Consider the following 26,022-nt stretch of genomic DNA (forward strand, 5'->3'; position numbering starts at 1 on the left):
TTTTTTTTTTTTTTGGTTCCCAAGTTTTATTTAAGAACTCATACAAAATATTCCAGATAAATGAGTTTTAATCCTCATCTTCCTCCTCTTCCTCGTCTTGGTAAATCTGGAAGTAACGCAACTCGTAACTCTCTTTGCTGTTAGCAACTACGCGCAACCAGTCACAGAGATTATTCTTCTTCAAATATTTTTTGGTGAGATATTTCAAATACCTTTTGGAAAAAGGCACCTCAGAAGTTACAGTAATCTTGCTTTTGCTCCTTTCAATTGTTACAACCCCTCCACCGAGATTCCCAGCTTTTCCATTCACTTTGATTCTCTCTCGAAGAAACTGCTCAAAATTGGCAGCATCCATGATTCCATCTTCTACAGGGTGGGTGCAGTCAAGGGTAAACTTCAGAACTTGCTTCTTTTTTTTGCCCCCCTTCGCCACAAGCTTTTTCACAGGCGCCATGGCAGCAGCGGAGGCAGAAAGCCCACTAACTGCATTCTTCACACAAGCTGTCTAGGCTTTGAACTGCTCCAGAGAACTTTTCATACCTCTGGCTTCTGATCACATCTCCTCTCCTTTCTAAGTCATATTTACTATGATGTAAAAAGCAACAATAGTTAACATTGTTGCTACAGTACTTTCAACTCTTGTTTGCCCCACCTCAAGGTTTCTGTTTTTGGTGTATGTTATATTTGAAGCAGTAAGTACTGATCAGTAATTAAAGCACATTAAAAATGTGGAGGAAAAAGAATTCTTAGGAACTTGATGGCTTTGTTTTATAAAAAAATGATTGGGCATGCATGGGTGGCTAGGTCGGTTGAGCATCTGATTCTTGATCTCAGCTTAGGTCTTGATCTCAGGGTTGTAGATCAAGCCCCATGTTGGGCTCCATGCTGGACGTGGAGCATAGTTTTGGTTTTTTTTTTTAAATGACTGCTAGTACTCTAAGTCTACCATGTCTATCAGGATTCAAGGTGGGTTTTTGGGTGACCAAATATAAAGGATAAGAAATATCTACTAAATCATTTTTTCATTATGCTCTTGTGCTCTGATGTAAAACTGATAACCATTCAAACCAAGATCAAAACAATATTCTAAGTATTAATCATTTATGCACTCACTTTACATTACACTTGCTTATACTTACTGATATACTGCTTTGCCTCGTTTCCTTTATGTACATCATTCAAAATGTTTATAATTTACTTATACTAGGAACTAAGTGGTGGTGATAATGAAAAGTTTATGAACAATTCTTTTTTAATAATTGCTACAATTTATTGAGTGCTTATTGTATGTCAGGCATTGCTCTGTGTTACTATCTGTGGATCTTTTTCAGAGGTGATATTTTTTAAAAAAGCAGGCAGAATTTCAAAATAGGCGGTATATGAGAAGGGCTTGTAGGAAGGAGCTGTAGGAGCTAAAGCATGGAAGGCTGAGTACAAGTGCTGAGTCCTTCCATATAGCTGGAGTTTAGGACCCAACTAGGGAAAGAGCAAAAGGTGATGTCAGACTGAGAAAGCTGAGAAATCTATACTTTCTTCTTCTCATTGAATCCTCAGGCTTTCAGAGTGACACTATCAGAAATACGGTATAAAAGTGATGAAGGGGATGCCTGGGTGGTTCAGTAGGTTGAGCGTCTGCCTTCGGCTCAGGTCATGATCCCAGGGTCCTAGGATCGTGTCCCGCATTGGGCTCCTTGCCTGGTGGGGAGCCTGCCTCTCCCTCTGCTTGTGCTCGCTCTCTCTCTCTGACAAATAAATAAATAAATTCTAAAAATAAATAAATAAATAAATAAAAGTGATGAAGGGGGGCTAAAACTAGAAACAGGAAGACCAGTGAGAAGACTACAATTGTAATTCTTGAAATACTTACACTCTTCACTACTTTGAAATTACAGTAGTTATTAGACCTGCTGTTTGATCTTGTTATTTAAGGTATTAATAAAGAAGCACATATATCAGGATTAAGAGTACACTTATCATGATGAGCACTGAGTAATGGATAGAACTGTTGAATCACTGTACTGTACACCTGAAACTAATATAACACCACATGTTAACTATACTGGAATTAAAATAAAATCTTACATAGTTTGTTCCACTGACTCCCTAAAAGATCCACAGCACAAAAAGATTAAGAAGTCTTGTTACTATGGCAATTTACAGATTCACTGGAAGTGACAAAGATAGAAAACTAATACAGAAATTTATATTCAAGAGAGATAGGACAGGAGCACCTGGGTGGCTCAGGTTAGCCTCCACCTTCGGCTCAGGTCATGATCTCAGAGTCCTGGAATCGAGCCCCGCATTGCACTGGGCTCCCCACTCAGTGGGGAGTCTGCTTCTCCCTCTCCCCCCTATGCTCTCTCTCAAATAAATAAAATCTTAAAAAAAGAGAGAGAGAGAAAAATAGGACAGTTTAGGATCCTGAAGGAGGCACACTGGATAACCTTAAAAACATTTGTTTAACATTCAAATGTTAAAATTAATTTTATTTATTCATCAAATATCTATTAACCATCCACACTGCATTGACTGCTATGGAAACAGCAGTGAAAATAGAAAGCTCCCTTCTATCACTAACCTTATACAATATGGGGGAACTATAAAGAGACTGCATTAATATATATTTACATAACAGGATATATATTATATGACTATATAAATTATGATGGATACCAAGGAAAAATGCAAATGGTATAATTAATGTTGTCATGGATAACTAGACAACTTGGTTTAAATGGTTTAGAGAAGGTTTTTCCTCTCTAAGGAAGCAGCATTTAAAACAGACCTGAAGGATGAATGGGAATTAGGCAAGTTGAAGAAGGGCAGAGAAAGCAAGTACTCTACAAGCAGAGAGGAGTTAGGCTGGAGTATTTGTGGACTCAAAAGAAGGCCACTGTGCCTGCAGCATACTAAGCACAGACAGTACAGTTCAGGACGAGGCGGAGAAACCTGGCAGTTCTGCTAAGGATTTAAGATTTAACTTAAGTGTTCTTCCACTTTAATCTGGAACTAAAAGTGCCCAATTTATATTTTTAAACAATCTCTCCAGCTGTAATACGCAGAATGAATTGTAAAAAGGAAAAAGGAAAAAAAGAAACCATTTGAAGCACTCCAATGGTACCAGTGAGAGAGAAGAGGAGCTTGGACTAAGCAACAAGCCTATCAGTGGCACTTTAAGCAGGCCAGTTACTGTGTAAAACCGTGCCACCTACTGCAGGACATTTAGCATCCCAGGCCAAAGGGCACTATGAACCTGCAGCATTCCCAAGTCAGGAAAATAATTTTTTTAAAAAAGATTTTATCCATTTGAGAGAGAGAGACAGCGACAGAGGGAGAAGCAGGGGAAGTGGGAGAGGGAGAAGCAGGCTTCCCATGGAGCAGGGAGCCCGACACGGGACTTGATCCCAGTACACTGAGATAAGACCCGAGCCGAAGGCAGACACTTAACAACTGAGCCACCCAGGCACCCCAGGAAAATAATTTTAAAAAGAAAAGGAAAAACCACCACACCTTCTGAGGGGAATGGTAAAGCCCCCCAAATGTACAAGAACAATGGCACGGAGACAGAAGAAATTCGCAAGACTGAAAAGGTTGCCAAGTACGATCTGGCCAATGAGATGGGTAAGCAAGCCAGTTAATACCACTGGGGTCCAAAAGAAGCTGTGCAGGGGCGCCTGGGTGGCTCAGTCGTTAAGCGTCTGCCTTTGGCTCAGGTCATGATCCCAGGGTTCTGGGATCGAGCCCCGCATTGGGCTCCCTGCTCCGTGGGAAGCCTGCTTCTCCCTCTCCCACTCCCCCTGCTTGTGTTCCCTCTCTCGCTGTGTCTCTGTCAAATAAATAAAATCTTAAATAAAAAAAAATAAAAAAAGAAGCTGTGCAGATGGGAGAAGAAACTTTGCAACACACAGGACTTGGTATTTGGAATATATAAAGAACTCTCACAACTTCAAAACAAGAGGACAAACAACCCAGTATTAAAAATAAAAGAATAAACATTTTTTGTGACAATAAACACATGAAAAAATGACTGATGAATCATAGGGGAAAATGCAAATTAAACCACATACCCATTAGAATCGCTAAGATAAAAAAGACTGGTCATACCAAGTGCCGATGAGGATGTATAAAAGCTAGAACTCTCACATACTGCAGGTGCAACTTTACAACCACCATGGAAAACAGTTTAGCAGTTTCTGAAAAGTTAAATGTACACTGATCATACAATCCAGCAATTCCACTGCTAAACCTTTACTCAAGAGAAATGCAAATATATGTCCACACAGACTTGTATACAAATGTCTGTAGGAGCTTTATGCACAGTAGCCACAAACTTGGAACAACTCAATGTTCATCAAAACAAGGAAAGGGTAAACTGATCCATCTCCATATGATGAAAGTGTACTCAGCAACAAAAAAAGGAAACAACTACAGCACTGGTATATTCACCAAAGATGAATCTGAAGAACACCATGTAAAGTGAAAGAAGCCAGGCACAAAAAGAGTAGACTTTTTTTTTTTTTTTTTTTGAGAAGGAGACAGAAAGAGCAGGGAGAGAGAATCCCAAGCAGGCTCCTTGCCCAGTACAGAGCCCACTGGGCTCGATCTCACAATCCTGAGATCATTACCTGAGCTGAAATCAGGAGCCAGACGCTTAACCGACTGAGCCACCCAGGTGCCCCAAAAGTACAGACTTTCAAACTCCATTTACATGAACTTCCAGAAAAGCTCAAGTTGAGCCACAGTGATAGAAAGCTGATCTGTAGTTACCTGAGGTGAAGACTGACTACAAAGGGGCTCAAGGATGCTTTCTAGGGTTATGTAATGTTCTTTATCTTTCCTATGGTGACTACACAAGTAAATTCACTTGCCAAGATTCAATGAACTGTATACGTAGAGAAGGTGCATTTTACTATATATAAATTATACCTCAAAGGTGATTAAAAAAATTGAGCTGTGCTACAAAATTATACGGTTGGTTTTCTTTCACGGTTCATATGCTCATATTGAAGGCAATTCCAATGGAAATGTTCCAAAAAGGTTTTGGGCAATGGCAGGATCATTAGAATAAATGCCCAGCCTTCCAGAGTCATTTCTGAGGCTTTAATATAAAAATAAAATTTCTGGTATGTTCAGGTTTTCTCATCCTCCTCAATCCCCTGTCATTATAGTCATTTCTTAGCAGAAGCTCAATAATATTTGTGGATAATAAAGTCTGTCTAAATAAAGTAGGTATCTTATCATGCACAAGCACCATATACTGTACACGTTGTTAAGCAACTAAAATGCTACCTATCAACTGTGAATGGGTTATTTTTAGAGAAAGCTATTAAGCTGTTCTCCAAGCTACCCATTTTGGTGAACTTCAATTATCTGAACAAAACTACAGTATTTCATTTCGTTTCACAGATAAAAATTAACTTGTCTTCAGATGCTAAGTAAGTTAGACTGATCCAAATTAATGTTCCAAAAATAAAAAGATAGATAATACAAATGACTGCTTTAAAAGAAAATGTATTCCTTACCTCAGCTTGATTCTCTCATAATTTACTAATCAAGAACGCCAGTACAAAGATTTTTTTAAGAGGGTGCAAACCATTAGGTGAGCAAAAAACAGCTAAAGTCATTTCAGCTATAAAACCATCATCATTTTAAGGCTCCAGGAGCACCTGGGTAGCTCAGTTGGTTAAGCACCTGACTCTTGATTTCAGTTCTGGTCATGCTTTCAGGGTTGTGAGATCGAGGTGTCAGGCTCCATGCTGGGTGTGGAGCCTGTTTAAGATTCTCTCTTTCCCTCTCCCTCTGCCCTTCCCCCTCTCCCCCCCTTAAAAAAAATCAGTATTCCAATATAGTATCACAGCTTAGGATCTGATGTCATTAACACATATGCAACCTCTCAAGAAAAGGTGCTCTGGACAGCCCAGAGCTTAAAAAAGTTTGCCTGTCTATATACGCATATTTCACTCTTCAATAACAAAACAGGAGCCAAGAGCCAAAGACTATCAATTCTGGCCCTATCCCTTCCTGAGACATCACTGAGTTACCTAACATGTATCTCTGAACAACCATTTGTTTAGATCAAAAATGAGGAAAGGCCAAGGGTTGTGAAGACTGCAGAAATAGCAGATGCAAAGCCTAAAAGATATCAAGCTTTCAAAAAAAAAAAAAGTAAAGTCATTCTTATTAATTATATTATTAATTTTATGTATCACTTATATTTAAATATGTATTTATATATTTTTTATAGTTATCACATGAATCAAAAAAAAGAAGTAACATTAGAAAAGAACACCAGACTTCAAATCAGGAGGTCTGAGTTTTAGTCCTAACTTGGCTATGCCCTACATGTCTGCTCTGAGAGTGTTGGCCAAGTTACAAAAAAGAGAAGATTGTTATTCCGTGTTCAGGCTTCTTCTAAACATAGCAAGTGGAAAAAACTAATATGCATACAAGAGAATAAAAAAAAAACCCACACCTAATAATGTGGATGTATATACACATGTATGCATAGAAATAAACATAGAAAGATGGGAGATTTGGGGGTGCCTGGGTAGCTCAGTTGTTTAGCGTCTGCCTTCAGCTCAGGTCATGATCCCAGTGTGCTGGGATCGAGCCCCGCATTGGGCTCCCTGCTCTCTGGGAGGCCTGCTTCTCCCTCTCTCTCTGCCCCTGCTTGTGTTCCCTCTCTCACCGTTTCTGTCAAATAAATAAAAATCTTAAAAAAAAAAAAAAAAGAAAGATGGGAGATTTGTAGTGACTTATATTCTGTAAAGTTTCCTCAAATTTTTGGTGGATTGAAGTATACAAATTATCGGGGCGCCCAGGTGGCTCAGGTGGTTAAGCGTCTGACTCTTGGTTTCAGCTCAGGTCATGATCTCAGGGTCCTGGGATCAGGCCCCATGCTGGACTCCATGCTCGGTGGGGAGTCTGAGGATTCTCTCTCTCTCTCAAATAAATAAATCTTAAAAAAAAGTACACAAGGGTGCCTGGGTGGCTCAGTTGGTTAAGCGACTGCCTTCGGCTCAGGTCATGATCCTGGAGTCCCTGGATCGAGTCCCACATCGGGCTCCCTGCTCAGCAGGGAGTCTGCCTCTCCCTCTGACCCTCTTCCCTCTCGTGCTCTCTATCTCTCTCATTCTCTGTCTCTCAAATAAATAAATAAAATCTTAAAAAAAAAAAAAAGTACACAAATTACCAAAAGAGTATGAAAAACTAACATTTCTCTTCTCAGGAATAGGAAAAATGAGTCTAGGCTACCAGATCTAAGGTACTGTATATAATAGGTACCAACGTGACTATCATCATCCTAAAAATTCACAACCAAGAAATCTTGTTTAAGTTGAAGCATGTTAGGGTAACACAAAATCAGAGTTAGTATTCTTTGCAATAGATACTCTAATTGAAAGCAGTGCTATTTAGAAGTGATCTTTGGGGTGCCTGGGTGGCTCAGTTAAGTGTCCGACTCTTGATCTTGGCTCAGGTCTGGTCTGTCTCAGGGTTGTGAGTTCAAGCCCTGTGTTGAACTTAAAAAAAAAAAAAGTGATCTTTTAATTCCACTGTGCTCTGAACTTGTCATGACAAAGAGAAACGTTGATGAAGCAAATGGGCCAATTACTTTTTGATTATTAAATTTCTTCCTCAGTTATTCTCTCCTACCTTCATAGGCAAGAATTTTGTAATGGTTCAGGTCAAGATGACTAGTATTGAGCTATAATAATAGCTAGAAGTCATCAACAAAGACCAAGAGCATCAAGTCTCTTCCAATGATGAGCATTCAATGGTAGCACAGGCAGCTCCATGTGCCTCTGGACTTGAAGTAGACTAAGAAAAGGAAAAAGGACCTCGTTCCTCATAATGACCATAGTCCTGAGCACTTGGCCCAGTGCTAAGAGCTTTAAAAAATTGCTTACATATTGTCTTTACCACAACCCTATGGTAAGTAACCCCTGTTTTACGGATGATGGAACTGAGGCAGATGGGAAGAGTCAAGTAGGTTGTGTGTAATTACTTAACCAATAGTTAACAGAACTGGAACTCAAACCCAGGTGAGCTGACCTCCCATGTTCCCAGCCACTACACCAAACAAGGACCAACAGTCCTCCACTAGCCATGCCCTCTTAGTGGTGATGAACCAAAATTAGGGCCACAATTGACCCAGATTTTGACAGGTCAACTGAAAAAAAGGCAGACGATGAAGACAAGAAAAATAATGATCATGATTATGATACAGAAAATGCTCTGCTTCCCAAAGTGGTCTACCTGTTTTGATGGTTATGGCTATTTAGATGTTCTTTGGGATGAGCCAAAATCCATCTCCCTGAAATAACAAATATATGCTGAAAATGAGGTGTGGGGGTGGGAGAGTAGACTTGAAGGCAGAAAATAGAAAGGCAAACCAGACACAAGGGAGGTGAGAAAGGGGCCTGAATGGAGACAAGCAAAAAAATCATGTTGAAAACCTGCAGAAATTAGAATCCAGAGATTTTCAGTGGTGCCAATCACGACAATTAAGTGATTGTCTCTAGCATCTATCATACCCCTGTGCAAGAAGATCAGGCAAATAAACAGGTGGGTTCTTGTAAAATGGGAGTGGAAAGATCATAAGAAGTTGAGAATCTGGTCAGAGAGGTCAGCAGACAGAATCCAAACCAATGCCAGACCAGACTAATATACAGGGAAAACCACAGAGATCTCAAGCCAAGGGGCACAGGGGAAAGGAGGCACAACAGAGCTACGGTCTACAGGAGGATGACCTACTTCACAAGGGCGACCCTTGCACACCTTTGTAAGCTGTACCCTGACGAGTCAAGTCAAAGAAAGAGAAGCTCAGAAGACTGTCCCCATCACTAAAACATAAAGGAATTACTACCCTTAAAAATAAAATGGTGAGTCAATTCACCACCAAAAATGGGTTTATTCAGGAATAACAGAGAATTATAATTTGGGACATACAAACTATAGTAAGACCACAGGCAAATCAGACAAAGGAGAGAAACTTTATTTTATGGAGCAGGAAGTTGGAAGGGTTGTTTTGAACAAAAGTCCATTTGAGAAAAGCAAAAGTTCAGGAGGAGGATGGTTTCTCATTGGCTGAATTGCAGAGGTAGTTGATTTCTTATAGGAGATGCAAGGTATCTTTCTCTGCTGGGGCCTCTAAGCATTCTTTCCTGTCTAGCTCTTCAGTTGGAATCTGTAATTGACAATTCTTACTGTAACATCCAGTGGTACTGTCTGGCTCTAGCCTCCCAACTCCACTTTAGCAAGGTTTGCCTTTATTAATTTTCAGTCGAGAAATGCAAGTCTCTTATGAACTGTCACTGTCAGAAATATCAAACACCTGCCTCAGACATGTGGAAAATGACTAAGATGGGGAAAAAAAAATGACTAAGATGGGGAAATGTTTAAGCTTGAAGTATACAGTATTATTATCTAAACTGAAAGGAGCTGCCTGCACAACTAAGCAGGTGGTGAGATGTTATATAACAGATACTAAAGTAGGTAAAGTAGAAAAATGTAACATATAATTATAACTAAAATGTCAGTCAGAAAATCTCCAGTCAGCTCTGGAAAACTAATTTACTTTTTTCCATTAAAAAAGTTTCTGCAGTTAAAAGTTTGTCTCTGGGGCGCCTGGGTGGCTCAGTCGGTTAAGCGACTGCCTTCGGCTCAGGTCATGATCCTGGAGTCCCGGGATCGAGTCCCACATCGGGCTCCCTGCTCAGCAGGGAGGCTGCTTCTCCCTCTGACCCTCTTCCCTCTCATGCTCTCTATCTCTCATTCTCTCTCTCTCAAATAAATAAAATCTTTAAAAAAAAAAGTTTATCTCTGTTTTTTGTTTTTTTTGCAAAACCCATCATGATAAAAGCGGCAGACAAGGAAAAGGAATATCCTGGGCAAAATTTGATAATCTCTCACATGTATGTCAAGTTATAAAATGTATGCAATTAACTCTATGTTGCTGAAGGGAATGCCAACTGTACAACTCTGAAGTCCCCTGAGGACTTCAGAGACCTACAACCTTCTGGAGAGGAATTTGGCAATACCCACAGAATTATGTACTATACTTATCTTTTGATTCAGCAATCCCACTCCTAACAGTCTACCCTGGAGATACACCTCCGACAATATGAAAATACAGATGTTAGAGGTTATTTGTGGAAGCATTATTTGTAGTTTCAAAATACTGGAAATAACCTAAATACCCATATATACTGGAGGGGTGCTGAATAAATTATGGTACATCCACACAATGGAGTACTATGCAGCTATAAAAATAAGATCCCTAAGAACTGATCATAGAATGGTTTCCAAGATACAAAGTTAAAGAAAAAAAAGTTAAGTACAAAAGAATTTATACTATGTTATTCTTCACATAAGAGAAGGGTTATAAGGAAATATACATGTATCTGCTTATCTATACAAGAAATATAAGGATAAACCAGAAACTAGAGACAGGCTACCTATAGGAGGGTGAGTGGGAAAGAGACAAAGCAGAGAATGGGAGCAGGGTGATACAGATGAGGAAGGAATAAGATACTTCCCTTTCTCTCTCTCTTTTTTTTAAGATTATTTATTTATTTATTTGACAGAGAGACACAGCGAGAGAGGGAACACAAGCAGGGGGAGTGGGAGAGGGAGAAGCAGGCTTCCCGCAGAGCAGGGAGCCCGATGCGGGGCTCGATCCCAGGACCCTGGGATCATGACCTGAGCTGAAGGCAGACACTAATGACTGAGCCACCCAGGTGCCCCCTGGGTTTTGTTTTCTAATTGTTTGTTCCCATCCCTGTCTTTATCCACTCCTACCCCATAAACCGTTTTGAGTTTTCTGTTTATACTTCCATTATTTCCTTATGCAAATACATATTGATTTATTTACATGTATGAGAATAAAGTAATTTCCAAACCTAAGTAGATTAAAAGTGTGGGCACCCCGTTTCTATTTCACACCTACTGACTGAACAAATGTCTGGGAAGTGGAGCCTGGAACTCTTTGACTTTCTACGAGACCTCTTTTAGGGCACCCAGGCAGCTCACATTCCCCTCACCTATGCAGATTTGCCCCATTGCCATGGCTGACGAAGTAACACCCAGCATATGGAGAAACCACCCAAAGGCTGAGCTGGACCAAGTAGCTTTTCTTCTGAGAAAATGTATTTTTTGGAGGGTGGAGAATGCTGGGACGGGCCACGCATACTCACAATTCATTCTTCAGAGAGAGGAGTATGAAGCAGACAGAGCCACAGAGAAAGGGCCTGCTGTTCCAGAGAGAATGAAAAGAGCATTGCCTTGATTCCTGATGACTTCCCAATTCCTCGATCTAGTCCTCCATCCCTCAGGTCCTGGCCTGAGTTTGTTTCAATAATCCAAGAGTGTACACACAGGGTCCCCTGAGGACTTCAGAGACCTACAAGAATTCCGGAGGATACCGGTCAGCAGAATTATGAATTTTGTGAAATTACTCAAATTCTTCATTGCTCAAGTTACTGTGGAAATCTCATTTCTGAAATCAGTTCCTTTTCTCTCCGTATTATCTCCTCACTTTCACTTTTGAGCCATAAATATATCTGTGCCCAAACACAATCAAAGATCAAGGCAGGGAAATACTGCCAGAGAGTGGCTGCCCCCAGATAACTCCCAATACTGACCCACAGCACATTCAAAGTAACTGATGATCTACAGGACCACGGCTGAAACTCCTGCCTTTACTCACTCCAGAAAACCTACTGAACATGATAGAGCGGCATGTATTTGAAGAAATAACCTTAAAACTATCCAAGCTTTATTTTGGGTCAAGTTACAAAGGCTGGTCTTGGAAGTCCTGAAATCTGAATTCAAGATCTTGCACTGTCACAACTCCACACCTGTTTTGTTTTGTTTTTTTTTTTTAAAGATTTATTTATTTATTTTGAGAGAGTGAGAATGAGAGAGAGAGAGAGAGAGAGTACATGAGAGGGGGGAGGGTTAGAGGGAGAAGCAGGCTCCTCGCTGAGCAGGGAGCCCGATGTGGGACTCGATCCCGAGACTCCAGGATCATGACCTGAGCCGAAGGCAGTCACTTAACCAACTGAGCCACCCAGGCGCCCGACACCTGTTTTGTTTTTAAGACTTTATTTATTTGAGAGAGCAGATACAGCGAGAGAGGGAACACAAGCAGGGGGAGTGGGAGAGGGAGAAGCAGGCTTCCCACCAAGCACAGGGCCTGATGCGGGGCTCAATCCCAGGACCCTGGGATCATGACCTGAGCCGAAGGCAGAGGCTTAAGGACTGACCACCCAGGTGCCCCACAACTCCACACTTGCAACATTGGTCAAGTCTCTTAACCTTGCTGAACCTCAGTATCTTCCCTTGAAAAATGTAAATACTACTTACCTCTCACATACTGTATAGGGTTATTTGGAAGAATAAGTATCTGTGAACTCACTTCATAAATTCAGTACATATGCAAACAATACCATTGCCACCTAGAAGACAACAATTTTTATCAGAGTCCCAGCCCCAACAATCTATTATTTTATTATCATTAAAAATAACCATTAAATCACTTAATAATAATATCAATATTCTGTTGGCCATTGTAAATTCTGCATATTTTAATTTTCATTATATTTCCATTAAATTTAAAAAATACACTTATTTTTAAGAACACAACAATACAGAACTTTAAAAGAGCTAAAGACCTATCATAGGATGAGTCTAAGTGACTTAGCCAAAGTCACCCAACCAGAGGGCTAGGATCAACACTTGGTCTTTCCTCTGAATACTGTGTTCTTTCCATTATACAAGAATGTGCTCAGAAAAGTCTTACACAACAGAATTTTGGGAAGCGCTAAATGAGAAATGGTACAGAATGCCTCCTTCAAAACCCAACAAAATAAATAAACATGTTACAAACAAAGAACAAAGATGAGACTCAAATGAAGGAACACAGCAAGCATATTTTAAAGGGCAACCCAGGAGCTGGGAGTGGTAACAAAGTACAAACTATAAAGGCCCAGGAGAAAAGGAGAAGGCTTGGCAGTCAAGTCTACAAGAATGGAGATAAAGACAGAATGGGGATCACTAACAACATTTAAAGTTACACATAAGGGGAATGCTAAATAAAAACAGACCACAATATATATTGCAGAATCATGACATATTACAAAAGAATTTAAAACACCTCTGAAGGCAGGAAATAGCAGAATGGAATTAAAAAAAAAAAAAAGGAATGAGCCAAGGGAATATAAATTATAAGATGACAATTTATAAAATGACAAATCAGGCAAGTGAAACCATCAGAGCGGAAAATCACTAAAAAAAGAATTAACCTACAATAATAGAGGCCCATAAACAAAGTGAAGATTAACTGCTTAGACTCACAAAGAAAATAATCAAATATTTTTCAAATTTGAACAAAAAACACAAAAAAACAAAAGACATCATTGGCAAGAATGAAAGAACAGAGTGTGCCTACCAATCAGGGTTAAACCTAAGAGAAAGCAGCTCAAAAAAGGGGAAAATAACAAAGTTTAAATGCAGGGGCGGGGGAGGGGAGATCTGAGAATGTAAAAAGAGAATGAAAAGACAACACATCGCCCAACTAAAGAAAATTAAAAGTGTGATGATTAGTCTCCAAGTAGATTTTATGGAGTCACTGACAAATAATAACTAATGACTCTGAAAAGTAAATCCTGACAAGTAACAAAAAACAAGTAACAAGAAGTAAATCCTGACAAGCATGTGGAAAGATAAAGAAGCAAGAGTGCAAAAGGATAACACAGTAAACTCAAAGAGATCCACAGCAGCAGGGCAGGCTCTGTACTATTAAAGAAACAGGGGTTGGCTGTTAGGGGAAAAAAAGGGAGTGACCACTAATGGGTACAGGGTTTCTTTTTGGGGTGATGAAAATGTTCTCCTATTAGATATGTCCTCCCACCCCACAAAAGCATGATCTCATTTTTTTAAAAATTCCATTTTCAGGGGCACCTGGGTGGCTCAGTTGGTTAAGCGTCTGCCCTGGGTTCAGGTCATGATCTCCGGGTCCTGGGATTGAGCCCCCACATTGGGCTCCCTGCTCAGCAGGGAGTCTACTACTCCCTCTCCCCCCCCCCACTTGTGTTCACACAAGCACTCTCTCTCTCTAATTAAAAAAAAAAAAAAAACACTTTAAATGTGAGAGACCTCTTCACTCTGGAGAGCTAACAGCAACCAAGATAAGGCACAAGAGCCTGAAGCAAGAAGACAAACCAGCTCTGAGTTTTGAGGGTAGGGAAAAGGGAGAGAAAGGGCATCTTCATGCTATTTTTTTTATCTTGGCAGACCATTTCACTACGGTAGGGAAACTGACAAGGACTCAAGGTAGAAGCCCTGCTAAGAAATTTTAAAAAGACATCTTGTGCGGGGGGAGAGGGGGGCGGCGGGGAGTGGCGCCTGGGTGGCTCAGTGGGTTAAACATCAGCCTTCAGCTCTGGTCATGATCCAGGCAGGGGTCCTGGGATAAGCCCTGCATCTGGTTCCCCACTTAGCGGGGAGTCTGCTTTTCCCTCCCCCTCTGAACCTCTCCCTGCTTGTGCTCTCAGGCTCTCTAATTAATAAAAGCTCTTTACAATATATATATATATATATATATATATATATATATATATATATATATATATATATATGTATATATATCTGGGAGAAATAAGAGTAAAAAGCCTTATAATGCCAGGTATAGTTCAAAATAATAAACTAGACCAACAGAACAAACAGGTTCCAGAAAGACGTAAGTAAAGGGTATCCATAAGTTTAATATGAAAACTGAAGGTCGACTATGTTGAAAGCAATTAATACTAGTAAAACGTAAAATATTAAATGGAATAAATAAAATTAAGCATCTAAATGCAGTACTTTTCTCCATAGTAATTTCTCTACTGGTTGGTTAAAGGTTAAAAGCCTTAATGTAGTTCACTAATTCTGAAGCAATAAAAACAACATATCAAAGAATTCGTTGATGAATTTGATTATATAAATTTTTCTGACTGATTATACAAATTTTTAAAGCTTTCAGAAAATAATACCCAGTTTGTTGTGCATAGTCCAATTATTTTAATACAGTTGAAACACCAGATAAGTAAGACCTAGAAAAAAAGTTTATTTGCCTTAGAAATAAACCAGACAAGGCAACTATAAGGTTCTAGCTCACTTCCATTACATTGTAAGTAAAAAAATAATACCATGTTTCCACTGCAAGAGGGAAGGGGAGGGGAGAAGAACTTCAGAAGATTAACAGTAAAAGCATTAATTTAAATGCTATTTCTAGAGAGCAATCTAGCCACATACTACTAGGATCCTATTTTTGACCTGGTCATCCTATTTATTTATTTATTTATTTATTTATTTATTTATTTATTTGAGAGAGAGAGAATGAGAGCACGAGAGGGAAGAGGGTCACAGGGAGAAGCAGACTCCCTGCTGAGCAGGGAGCCCGATGTGGGACTCCATCCCGGGACTCCAGGATCATGACCTGAGCCGAAGGCAGTCGCTTAACCAACCGAGCCACCCAGGCGCCCTCATTTTTGAAAAATAAATTTCAAGAAAATTCCTCAAAGGAGGTTTGCACTAAAAATGTTTATAAGCTGCATTACTTAAAAAGAGTTAAAAACTGAACTAATCCAAATGCCTAGGTAACAGTTACATAAACTACCTGTTTTTAATAAAATTTAATGTTATGGTGGTGTGCCTGCCTGGCTCTGTCAGTGGACCATGTAACTCTTAATCTCTGAGGATGTGAGTTCAAGCCCCACGTTGGGTGTGGAGAGTACTTATAATATTTTCTTGGGGCGCCTGGGTGGCTCAGATGGTTAAGCATCTGCCTTCAGCTCAGGTCATGATCCCAAGGGTCCTGGGATTGAGCCCCGCATCGGGCTCCCCGCTCAGCAGGAAGCCTGCTTCTCCCTCTCCCATTCACCCTGCTTGTGTTCCTTGTCAAATAAATAAATAAAATCTTTTAAAAAAATAAAAAAATCTTTTCTTAAAGATTTTTTTTAATGTTATGTTGACATTAAATGTTGGATTCACGATACATGAAAAGGAGGGGGAGGGAAGAAGGACACAATCCTATAGTACAAGCATAAGGCAGGCTTTAAAAAAAAAAAAAAAAAAAGACCTTGCTGAGAATAGGTCCAGCAGAGCAGAGGGAGGTAAAGCCCAATGCGGGAAGGAGAGCAGAACAGGAGGCAGGACCTGGAGAAGAGAGAAACATGGCAGTGTCTGGAAGGAACTGGGAGCATGATTCTCTCCTACCTTTTTTTAAAGGAGTGGAGAGTCACCAATACATAGGAATTTGGATGAAGTCACCCAGACAGATTGTATGGAACATGTGAAAGCCCAAGAACTAGAAACAAAAGGTCAAAGACTAAAAAAGAGTGTATTTCAGGAAAAAAGTGAAGGTAACTTTTTAAAAAGGAAATGGTTTACAACATCACATCTCCAGAAAGATCAAAATCTTGGCAGGGGGATATGGGGACCTTCAGGAAAAAGCCACCAAATCCAGAAGGATCAAAATTGAAAAATACCGCGGGGCGCCTGGGTGGCTCAGTCGTTAAGCGTCTGCCTTCGGCTCAGGTCATGATCCCAAGGTCCTAGGATCCCTGCTCCACAGGAAGCCTGCTTCTCCCTCTCCCACTCCCCCTGCTTGTGTTCCCTCTCTCGCTGTGTCTCTCTCTGTCAAATAAATAAATAAAATCTTTAAAAAAATTGTAAAATACTGCGCATTTCTTAATGTACACAGCATCAGGGGCGCCTGGGTGGCTCAGCTGTTAAGCATCTGCCTTTGGCTCAGGTCATGATCCCAGGGTCCTGGGATCAAGCCCCACATCAGGCTCCTTGCTCCATGGGAAGCCTTCTTCTCCCTCTACCAATCCCCCTGCTTGTTCCCTCTCTTGCTATGTCTCTCTCTGTCAAATAAATAAATAAAATCTTTAAAAAAAAAAAATGTACATAGCATCAGTTCTGAATGAAGTGCTGGGTGTGAAGTCTGGCTGCAGTGAACACAAGAAGCAAGCCCAAAGTATCAGAAAGCAAGGAAGAAGTAGACCATTCCTGAGAGAATCTGAGTGTAGCAAGAACAAAAGGTTTCCTTTCTCCACCTTCCAGATTCTGGGGCAGAGTGAAATAAAGTTCAAGACTAAATTAAACAATGAAAAAGTACTGGACAGAATAAAAAAAACTGGTATTTTCAATAAGTGGTTTACAGCAAAAGATTTGTTTTGTTGAATTTTTTTCACCATAAAACTGGCTAACACAACTTCAGAAAAATAATATAATTTATTTTTTTAAGATTTTATTTATTTGACACAGAGGGACACAGCAAGAGAGGGAACACAAGCAGGGGGAGAGCAAGAGGGAGAAGCAGGCCTCCCGCAGAGCAGGGAGCCCGATGTGGGGCTCGATCCCAGGACCCTGGAATCATGACCTGAGCCAAAGGCAGACGCCTAACAACTGAGCCACCCAGGCGCCCCTGAAAAAGAATATAATTTAAAAATAATTATTATTATCTTAAATAAAAAAGAAATATTGTACAAATCCCTAGTCACTTAGGAGGTTTCTAAGATCAGGAATAAGACAAGGATGTCAGGGGTGCCCGGCTGGCTCAGTTGGAAAAGCATACAATTCTTGATCTCACGGTTGTGAGCTTGAGCCCCACACCAGGTGTATAGATTACTTAAGTGAAAAGGACAGACGGACAGAAGGAAAAGAAAGGATAGGAAGGGACAAGAATGTCTAAGTCTGGCCTCACCATCTCTCTTCAACATTATACCTGAGGCTCTAGACAAGGCAACTGGGCAAGAAAAAATAAATAAAAGGCATCCATAGTAGAAAAGAAATACAATTATCTCTGTTTGTAGATGACACAATCTTGTATATAGGAAATCCCAGGGATGCCTAGGTGGCTCAGTCAGTTAAGCATCTGCCTTCAGCTCAGGTCATGACCCTGGGATCAAGTTCCATATGGGGCTCCTTGCTCGGCGGGGAGCCTGCTTCTGCCTCTCCCTCCGTCTGCCACTGCCCCTGCTTGTGCTTGCTCTATGACAAATAAAATCTTTAGGGCGCCTGGGTGGCTCAGTCAGTTAAGCGTCTGCCTTCAGCTCAGGTCACCATACCAGGGTTCTGGGATCAAGTCCCAAGTCCTGCTCCCTGCTCAGCAGAGAGTCTGCTTCTCCCTCTACCCCCCCCCCCCCGCTCATGCTCGCTCTCTCAAATAAATAAATCTTAAAAAAATAAAATCTTTTTAAAAAATAAAAAATAAAAATAAATCCTGAGAAAACAAAACAAAACCCAAAATAGATTAAAGACCTAAATCTAAGAGCTAAAATTATAAAACTCTTTAAAATAAAACAGTGGTTGCCTTAGTCTAGTTGGGCTGCTAAAACAAAGTATCGCAGACTGCGTAGCTAATAACCAGAAAGTTCTTAGTTTCTTACAGTTCTGAAAGCTCAAAGCTTGAGATCAGGGTGAGGGCCCTCTTCCTGGTTTGCAGAATTCTCACTGTATCCTTGCATGGTGGAAGGGACTAGGGAGCTCTGTGGGGTCTCTTTTTTAAGAGCACTAATCCCATTCATGAGAGCTCAAGGGCTCCACCCTCATGAACTAACCACCTTTCAAAGGCCCTACCTCCGAATACCATTACAGTTGGCATTAGGACTTCACCAAATAAATCTGGATTGGGGGTTAAGGGAGGGACACAAAAAGTCAGACCATCGCAGGAGTAAATCTTCATGACCTTAGACTTGACAATAAATTCTTAGATGATGGGCGCCTGGGTGGCTCAGTCATTAAGTGTCTGCCTTCAGCTCAGGTCATGATCCCAGGGTCCTGGGATTGAGCCGCGCATTGGGTTCCCTGCTCAGCGAGAAGCCTGCTTCTCCCTCTCCCACTCCCCCTGCTTGTGTTTCCTGTCTTGCTGTGTCTCTCTCTGTCAAATAAGTAAATAAAATATTAAAGAAAAAAATTAAAAGCCTTCGTGCTTCAAAGGACCATATCAAAGTAAAAAGGTGGGAGGGTTTGGTGGGCTCAGTAAGTAGAGCATGTGACTCTTGATCTTGGGGTCGTGAGTCTGAGCTCCATGTTGGGGGTAGAGTTTACCTAAAAAATAAATAAATGTAAAAAGGCAATTCACAGAACGGGAGAGAATATTTGCAAATCATATATCTGATAAAGAATCTGTATCTAGAATATATAAATAACTCTTACAACTCAATAATAAAAAGGCAAATATTCCAATTTAAAAATGGGCAAAGGAGGGGCACCTGGGTGGCTTAGTCGGTTAAGCATCTGCCTTCAGCTGAGGGTTCTGCGATTGAGCCCCGCATCAGGCTCTCTGCATGGCGGGGAGCCTGCTTCTCCCTCTCCCTCTGCCTGCTGCTCTGCCTACTTGTGCTCTCTGTGTCAAATAAATATTTTTTAAAAAATACATAAGTAAACAAAATTAAAATGGGCAAAGGATCTAAACAGACATTTCTCACTCCCCCCAAAATATGAATGGCCAATAAACACATGAAAAGATGTTTGATATCATTAGTCATTAGAGAAATACAAAACAAAACCACAATGGGATACCACTTCACACCCACTAGGACAGCTATTAAAAAAAAAGGAAAATACCAAGTGTTAGTGAAGATATGAAGAAACTGGAACCCTATACACTCCTATACACTGGTGGTGGGAGTGCAAAATGGTGTAGCCACTTTGGAAAACAGTCTGGCAGTTCCTCAAATGGTTAAATATCAAGTTATCATATTAACCTAGCTAATGAAAAATAGGTCTACAAAAATGCACACAAATGTTCATGGCAGTATTATATTCAACCTGAAATGTAATGAAGTACTGATAAATACAACATGGATGAGCCTTGAAAACATGCAAAATGAAAGAAGCCAGTCACACACAAAAAAAACACATATTATATGATGCTGTTTATATGAAATGTTTAGAATATGCAAATCTATACAGACAGAAAGCACGTGATTAGTTGCCTAGGGCTGGGACAAGGGGGAGAGAGTAGAGAGGTGACAGCTAGAGGGTACAGAGTTTCATGATAAAGACATTCCAAAACTGATTCTCACGATGATTGCACATATCTGTGACTACCAAAAAAAAAAAAAAAATCAAATTATAAACTTTATTTTTAAAGACATTTATTTTTAGAGAGAGAGAGCGAGCAGGGGGGAGGGGCAGAGAGGGAGAGAGTCTTAAGCAGACTCCAAGCTGAGCACAGAACCCAATGCGGGGGGCTCAATCAGGCTCAATCTCACAACCCTGAGATCACTGCACCACCCAGGTGCTCCTCAAATCATACACTTTAAATGGCTGAATTGTACAGTATGCGAATTACATTTCTTTTTTTAAAAAAGATTTGAGAGGGCGCCTGGGTGGCTCAGTTGGTTAAGCCACTGCCTTCAGCTCAGGTCATGATCCTGGAGTCCCGGGATCGAGTCCCACATCGGGCTCCCTGCTCGGCAGGGAGTCTGCTTCTCCCTCTGACCCTCCCCCCTCTCATGTGCTCTCTCTCTCATTCTTTCTCTCAAATAAATAAAATCTTTTAAAAAAATTAAAAAAATAAAAAAGATTTGAGAGAGAGCACACGTGCATGAAGGGGGACAGCAGCAGAGGGAAAAAGAATCCCAAGCAGACTCCCCACTGAGCATGGGGGGGGGGCCACGCAACGATACAACAGGACTTGACCAAGCTTGATGTCAGGACCTCAAGATCATGACCTGAGCCAAAATCAAGAGTTGGACGCTCAACCAACTAAGCCATCCAGGCACCCCATGAATTTTATTTCAAAAGTGTGGTTTGTTTGGTTTTTTAAAGTTAAGTCCCTGAGGCAGGAAATGTACGAGGTGAGCCTGGAGCATCTTGGAGTACAAGAAAGTAAGGTGCTTAAAAATAAATAAAGGAGTAAGTCAAAGGGACAGAGGAACTAACTGAAAGAGCTCCCAATGACCAAAGCCGCCAACAATTTTAGAACAAAATAAACAAAGTAGCATTAGATTATAACCCAAAATGTAAAATTAATAGCCATGAGTCATACTGATATAAATGAGGAGAAGAGACAAACTTTCTAAGCAGAATTCTAAATAATTTATGTAAATACTCTCAAGGAGGTAGAGGACACGTCCCACTACTTAAGGGATAGACAAAATGACTTCCTCCCAAGGAGTACATTATGGAAAAGGAAAAATAATTTTATGATGGAGACACCTGACAAACAATACCTCAGTGGAACAAGGTCAACATCAACAATGTTAAGTCATGTTGACAGCAATATAACATAGTAAGACGGCACTTTATTTTTGTGGTCCTCCTCCCAAAACCCCAGTCTGATCGCAACAAAAACATTGGATAAATCCCAAAATATCCAACCAATACTCCCAACAGTCATGGTCATCAAAAACAAACAGAAACTGTCACAACCCAGAAAAGCCTATGGAGAAATGACAACTAAATATGTGGTGCACCCTGATGGGATCCTGAAACAGAAAAAAGAATCTTAGTGGGGGGCCTGGATGGCTCAGTCGTTAAGCGTCTGCCTTCGGCTAAGGTCATGATCCCAGGGTCCTGGGATGGAGCCCCGCACTGGGCTCCCTGCTCAGCGGGAAGCCTGCTTCTCCCTCTCCCACTCCCCCCTGCTTGTGTTCCCTCTCTCACTGTGTCTCTGTCAAATAAACAAAATCTTTAAAAAAAAAAAAAAAAAAGAAAAAAGAAAAAGAATCTTAGGGGGCGCCTGGGTGGCTCAGTTGTTAAGCGTCTGCCTTTGGCTCAGGTCATGATCCCAGGGTCCCAGGATCGAACCCTGCTCCACGGGAAGCTTGCTTCTCCTCCCTCTCTCACTGTGTCTCTCTCTTTCAAATAAATAAAATCTTTAAAAAAAAAAATCCTTAAAAAAAAAGAAAGAAAAAGAATCTTAGGTAAAAACTCAGGAAAAAGGAATCAAGTAGGGACTTTAGCTAATGTACCGATATTGATTCTTTAATTGTGACAAATGCAGCACACAAATGTGAAATGTTAATAAAAGGGGGAACTGGGTGTTATAGAGTTTATGGGAAAATTCTGTACTACTATCTTCATAATTTTTCTATATACCTAAAACTGTTTTCTTAAAGTTAAGCCCTTTTTATTTTAGTATTTAAATACATTGCTTTGCAGGGCGCCTGGGTGGCTCAGATGGTTGAGCTTCTGCCTTCGGCTCAGGTCATGATCCCAGGGTTCTGGGATCGAGCTCCACGTCGGGCTCCTGGCTCAGTGGGGAGCCTGCTTCTCCCTCTGCCTCTCTCCCTGCTCATTCTCTCTCTCTATGTATCTCTGTGTCTCGAATAAATAAAATCTTAAAAAAATAAATAAATACATTGCTCTGCAATGCATGAATGATATGGTTTTAAAATTTTGACTGTTTTCAAGATATGTTCAGTGCTTACAAAATACATCATGCTGGATGAAAGAATCAGGACACCAAACTATATACAACTGACCTTTGAACAACACGGGTTTGAACTGCATCAGTCCATTTACACATGGGTTGTTTTTTTTTTTTGTATGCAGTACAGTACTGTACATGTATTTTCTTTTCTCTAGTTTACTTTATTGTAAAAATATAGTATACAACACATATACCATATAAAATATGTGTTATCTGCTTATGCTATTGGCAAGGCTTCTGGTTGAAAGTAAGACTATCAGTAGTTATGTTTGGGGGAGTCAAAAATTATATGCAGATGTGAACATGTAAGAGGTTGGCACCCCAAACCCCATGTTGTTCAAAAATCAACTGTAATGTAATCCCAATTTTATTAGGAAAAAATGTGCTAAGATGTTGACGGCAGATATCCTTGGGTACTAGCACTACAGGTAAAATTTTGGGGGTATATGTGCCTTTCTATATTTCCAGATTCTCTATAATATAAAGCTGACACAATTCTCAAATCATATTATTTGGATGTTACAAATTGTACCAATCAGAAGAAGTGCACATTCATCAGTTCTTAACTAAAGACCTTGGAATCAGAGGTGTTTCAGAAGTTAGTACTTTTCAGGTTTTACAAAGGTAACAGAATGCATATAGATGCAGCATACGACACCCCTGGCAAGGTCTGGTGCCATATTCAGCATGTAATTTCTGCAGCAAATTATATGAACAATTACACTGAATGGGAAAAATAAAGGCTATAAATAGCCTCATGATAGTTCAAGTCAGGTTTTAACCTGAAGGAGTTACAAAAGAATCCAAAAAGGCTCGAGACTCTAAACTATGTGAATAAGGACAGTGGACCTGTAAGAGGCTTTTGGTCCGTAGGAGGACTTCCAACCCATAGAACCAATTCCAGCATTAACAGCCCCTCCCTCATAGCTTTGCTGAAACAAGAACTCGGTAGTTCCAAGTGTGAGAGGTATAGACAGGATTTGGAGATGATGAGATAGAAAAGGGCAAAGAGAATACACTTCAAAGATTTTTATTTGTGAGAGAGAGACAGGGAGCGAGCGGGGGGAGCGGAAGGCAGAGGAATAAGCAGGCTCACCACTGAGCAGGAGCCGGATACGGGACTGGATCCCAGGACCTGGTATCATGACCTGAACAGAGAAGGCAGACGCTTACCCAAATGAGCCACCCAGGCATCCCGAGAATGCACTTGAGCAAAGGGCAAGGCAGAGGTCTCCTGTCAGAGGAAGAGCACAAGGGCTACCAGGCAGCTCTCTGAAGATCATCATTATCTCAACTAAGCCCATAGAGACTATACTTCTGATGATATGTCTGGTATTTTACTTGAGTTGTGTCATTTTACAGTCCTGCTGAGCCCTGGAGATCTAGCCAGAATGCATATATATTTTTAAAAATTTAGATGTACAGACCCATTTATTAAAGATTCAAAATCCTAAGAATTATTAGCACATTTTTAAGAACAAGTAATATTTATGTAGAATAAATGTAGCACTCAAATGGTTAGAGAAGACAGAAACATTTAACATTACCTTCCAGCTTATACTCACCTCCTTCAGTGTTGATATTTATAGATATAGAATGTAAATAAAATATTACCTACCCCTACACTGTAGCAACACGCGTACTTTTTTTGTGGGTTTTTTGTTTTGTTTTTTGTTTTTTTAAAGTAGCCTCCACGCCCAGCGTGGGGCTGGAACTCACAACCCTGAGACCAAGACCAGAGCTGAAGGGCGCCTGGGTGGGTCAATCGTTAAAACGTCTGCCTTTGGCTCACGTCATGATCCCAGGGTTCTGGGATTGAGCCCCGCATCCGGCTCCCTGCTCAGTGGGAGGCCTGCTTCTCCCTCTCTCACTCCCCCTGTGTTCTCTCTCTCACTGTCTCTGTCAAATAAATAAATAAAAATCTTAAAAAAAAAAAAAAGACCTGAGCTGAGATCAAGAGTCAGAGCTTAACCAACTGAGCCACCCAGGAGTCCCTGCAATAGTCTTTCTTTTTTTTTTTTTAAGATTTTATTTATTTATTTGACAGAGAGAGACACAGTGAGAGAGAGAACACAAGCAGGGGGAGCAGAAGGAGACTTCCCACTGAGCAGGGAGCTGGACACGGTCATGACCTGAGCCGAAGGCAGACGCTTAACGACTGAGCCATCCAGGTGCCCCTAGGCTTACTTTTTAACATGGCTTTGCTACAACCAGCAATGTGGTATCCACTCAAGGTGGTGGACATTATATTTCCAACAATCTCTGAAACCTCTATTCTACTTAGGAGAGTTTAAAAAGGCAAATATCGCTGCTGTTTTAGTTACAATTCCATTACATGACAATCTTATAATGGATGACTATCCTAACCTCCAAAGGAAAACAGGCCAAACTCAGTAACTTGCTTCTAACAACAAAAGGGGCGGGGGTTGGGGGGTGGAAGTGATGGTATGTCTTTCCAGGCTAGGTCATAAAGGTATTCTTTCCCTCTGGGAGAGCCTGGCCAACCACAATGTGGTGAGGGCACTCAAACAGCCTAGGGAGAAGCCTCCAGGGGGAGAAACAAAGGCCTAACCTCCTACCCCCGCCCCCCCCCCCCACCAAAAACTGCCAGCCATGTGAGTGAGAGGTAGATCTCCTAGCTTCAGGCAAGCCTTCAGATGTCTGTAGCCCCAGCTGAGATCTTGGCTGCAACTGGCTGCAATGTCATAAGTCCCTGAGCCAGAACTGTCCAGCTAGGCCCACTCCTCAATTCCTGATCCACAGAAAGTGTGAGATAACAAATATTTATTGTTGTTTTAAGTCACTAAGTTGTAGGGCACTTATTACATAGCATTAGATTAGCAACAGAGCAATGGAATGAGGAAAACAAGATAATGGAAAACTTTATAGATACAATGTGGTCTGGAAAAGAAATGGAAAGAATATGAAGAGTACCCAAGAACTTCCTCCCTCCAGATACAGAACATTAACAGCACTGCAAAGCCACAGGATCGATGACAGAAAAATGAGGAAAGTCTTTTCCTAGGCTGTCAGTAGTATGCCTTAAAAAGTAAAATAATTTTGAACTACAGACATACACAATATGGATGATTCTCACAATGCTGAATAAAAAACAAACAAAACAGACACAAAAGAAAACATACCATAGGACCAATCTACATAAAGTACAAAACCAGGGGCCACCTGAGTGGCTCAGTTGTTAAGCGTCTGCCTTCGGCTCAGGTCATGATCCCAGAGTCCTGGGATCGAGCCCCGCATGGGGCTCCTTGCTCAGCGGGGAGTCTGCTTCTCCCTCTCCCACTCCCCCTGCTTGTGTTCCCTGTCTCGCTGTGTCTCTCTCTGTCAAATAAATAAATAAAATCTTAAAAAAGAAAAGAAAAGAACAAAACTAGGCAACTAATCTGCATGTTAGAAGTCAGGATAATAGTTACTCTGGTGGGTGAGGGGTGGGTAGTGACTGAAACAGAACACAAGCAGGCTTCTATAATGCCAATTACGTTGTTTCTTGATCTGACTCCTGATTACCTAGGTGTGTTCAGTTTGCAAAAACTCATTGGGCTGAACAATTAAGACACATATAGCACTTG

The 26,022-nt window shown here is 40.8% G+C and overlaps 1 protein-coding gene and 1 pseudogene across 1 annotated transcript in view; both read right to left on the minus strand.

Annotated features, from left to right (window-relative positions):
* Window positions 1–26,022, minus strand: part of MAPK1 (mitogen-activated protein kinase 1) — a 110,949-nt gene that overhangs the window by 61,557 nt on the left and 23,370 nt on the right. The gene's annotated exons all lie outside the window — the stretch shown is intronic.
* On the minus strand, window positions 4–476 carry LOC112812537 (large ribosomal subunit protein eL22 pseudogene; annotated as a pseudogene).

The sequence above is a fragment of the Callorhinus ursinus genome, unplaced genomic scaffold, assembly GCF_003265705.2.
Source record: "Callorhinus ursinus isolate GAN/ISIS: 27379988/994484 unplaced genomic scaffold, GSC_fseal_2.0 scaffold110, whole genome shotgun sequence".
NCBI classification, from domain to species: Eukaryota; Metazoa; Chordata; class Mammalia; order Carnivora; family Otariidae; genus Callorhinus; species Callorhinus ursinus.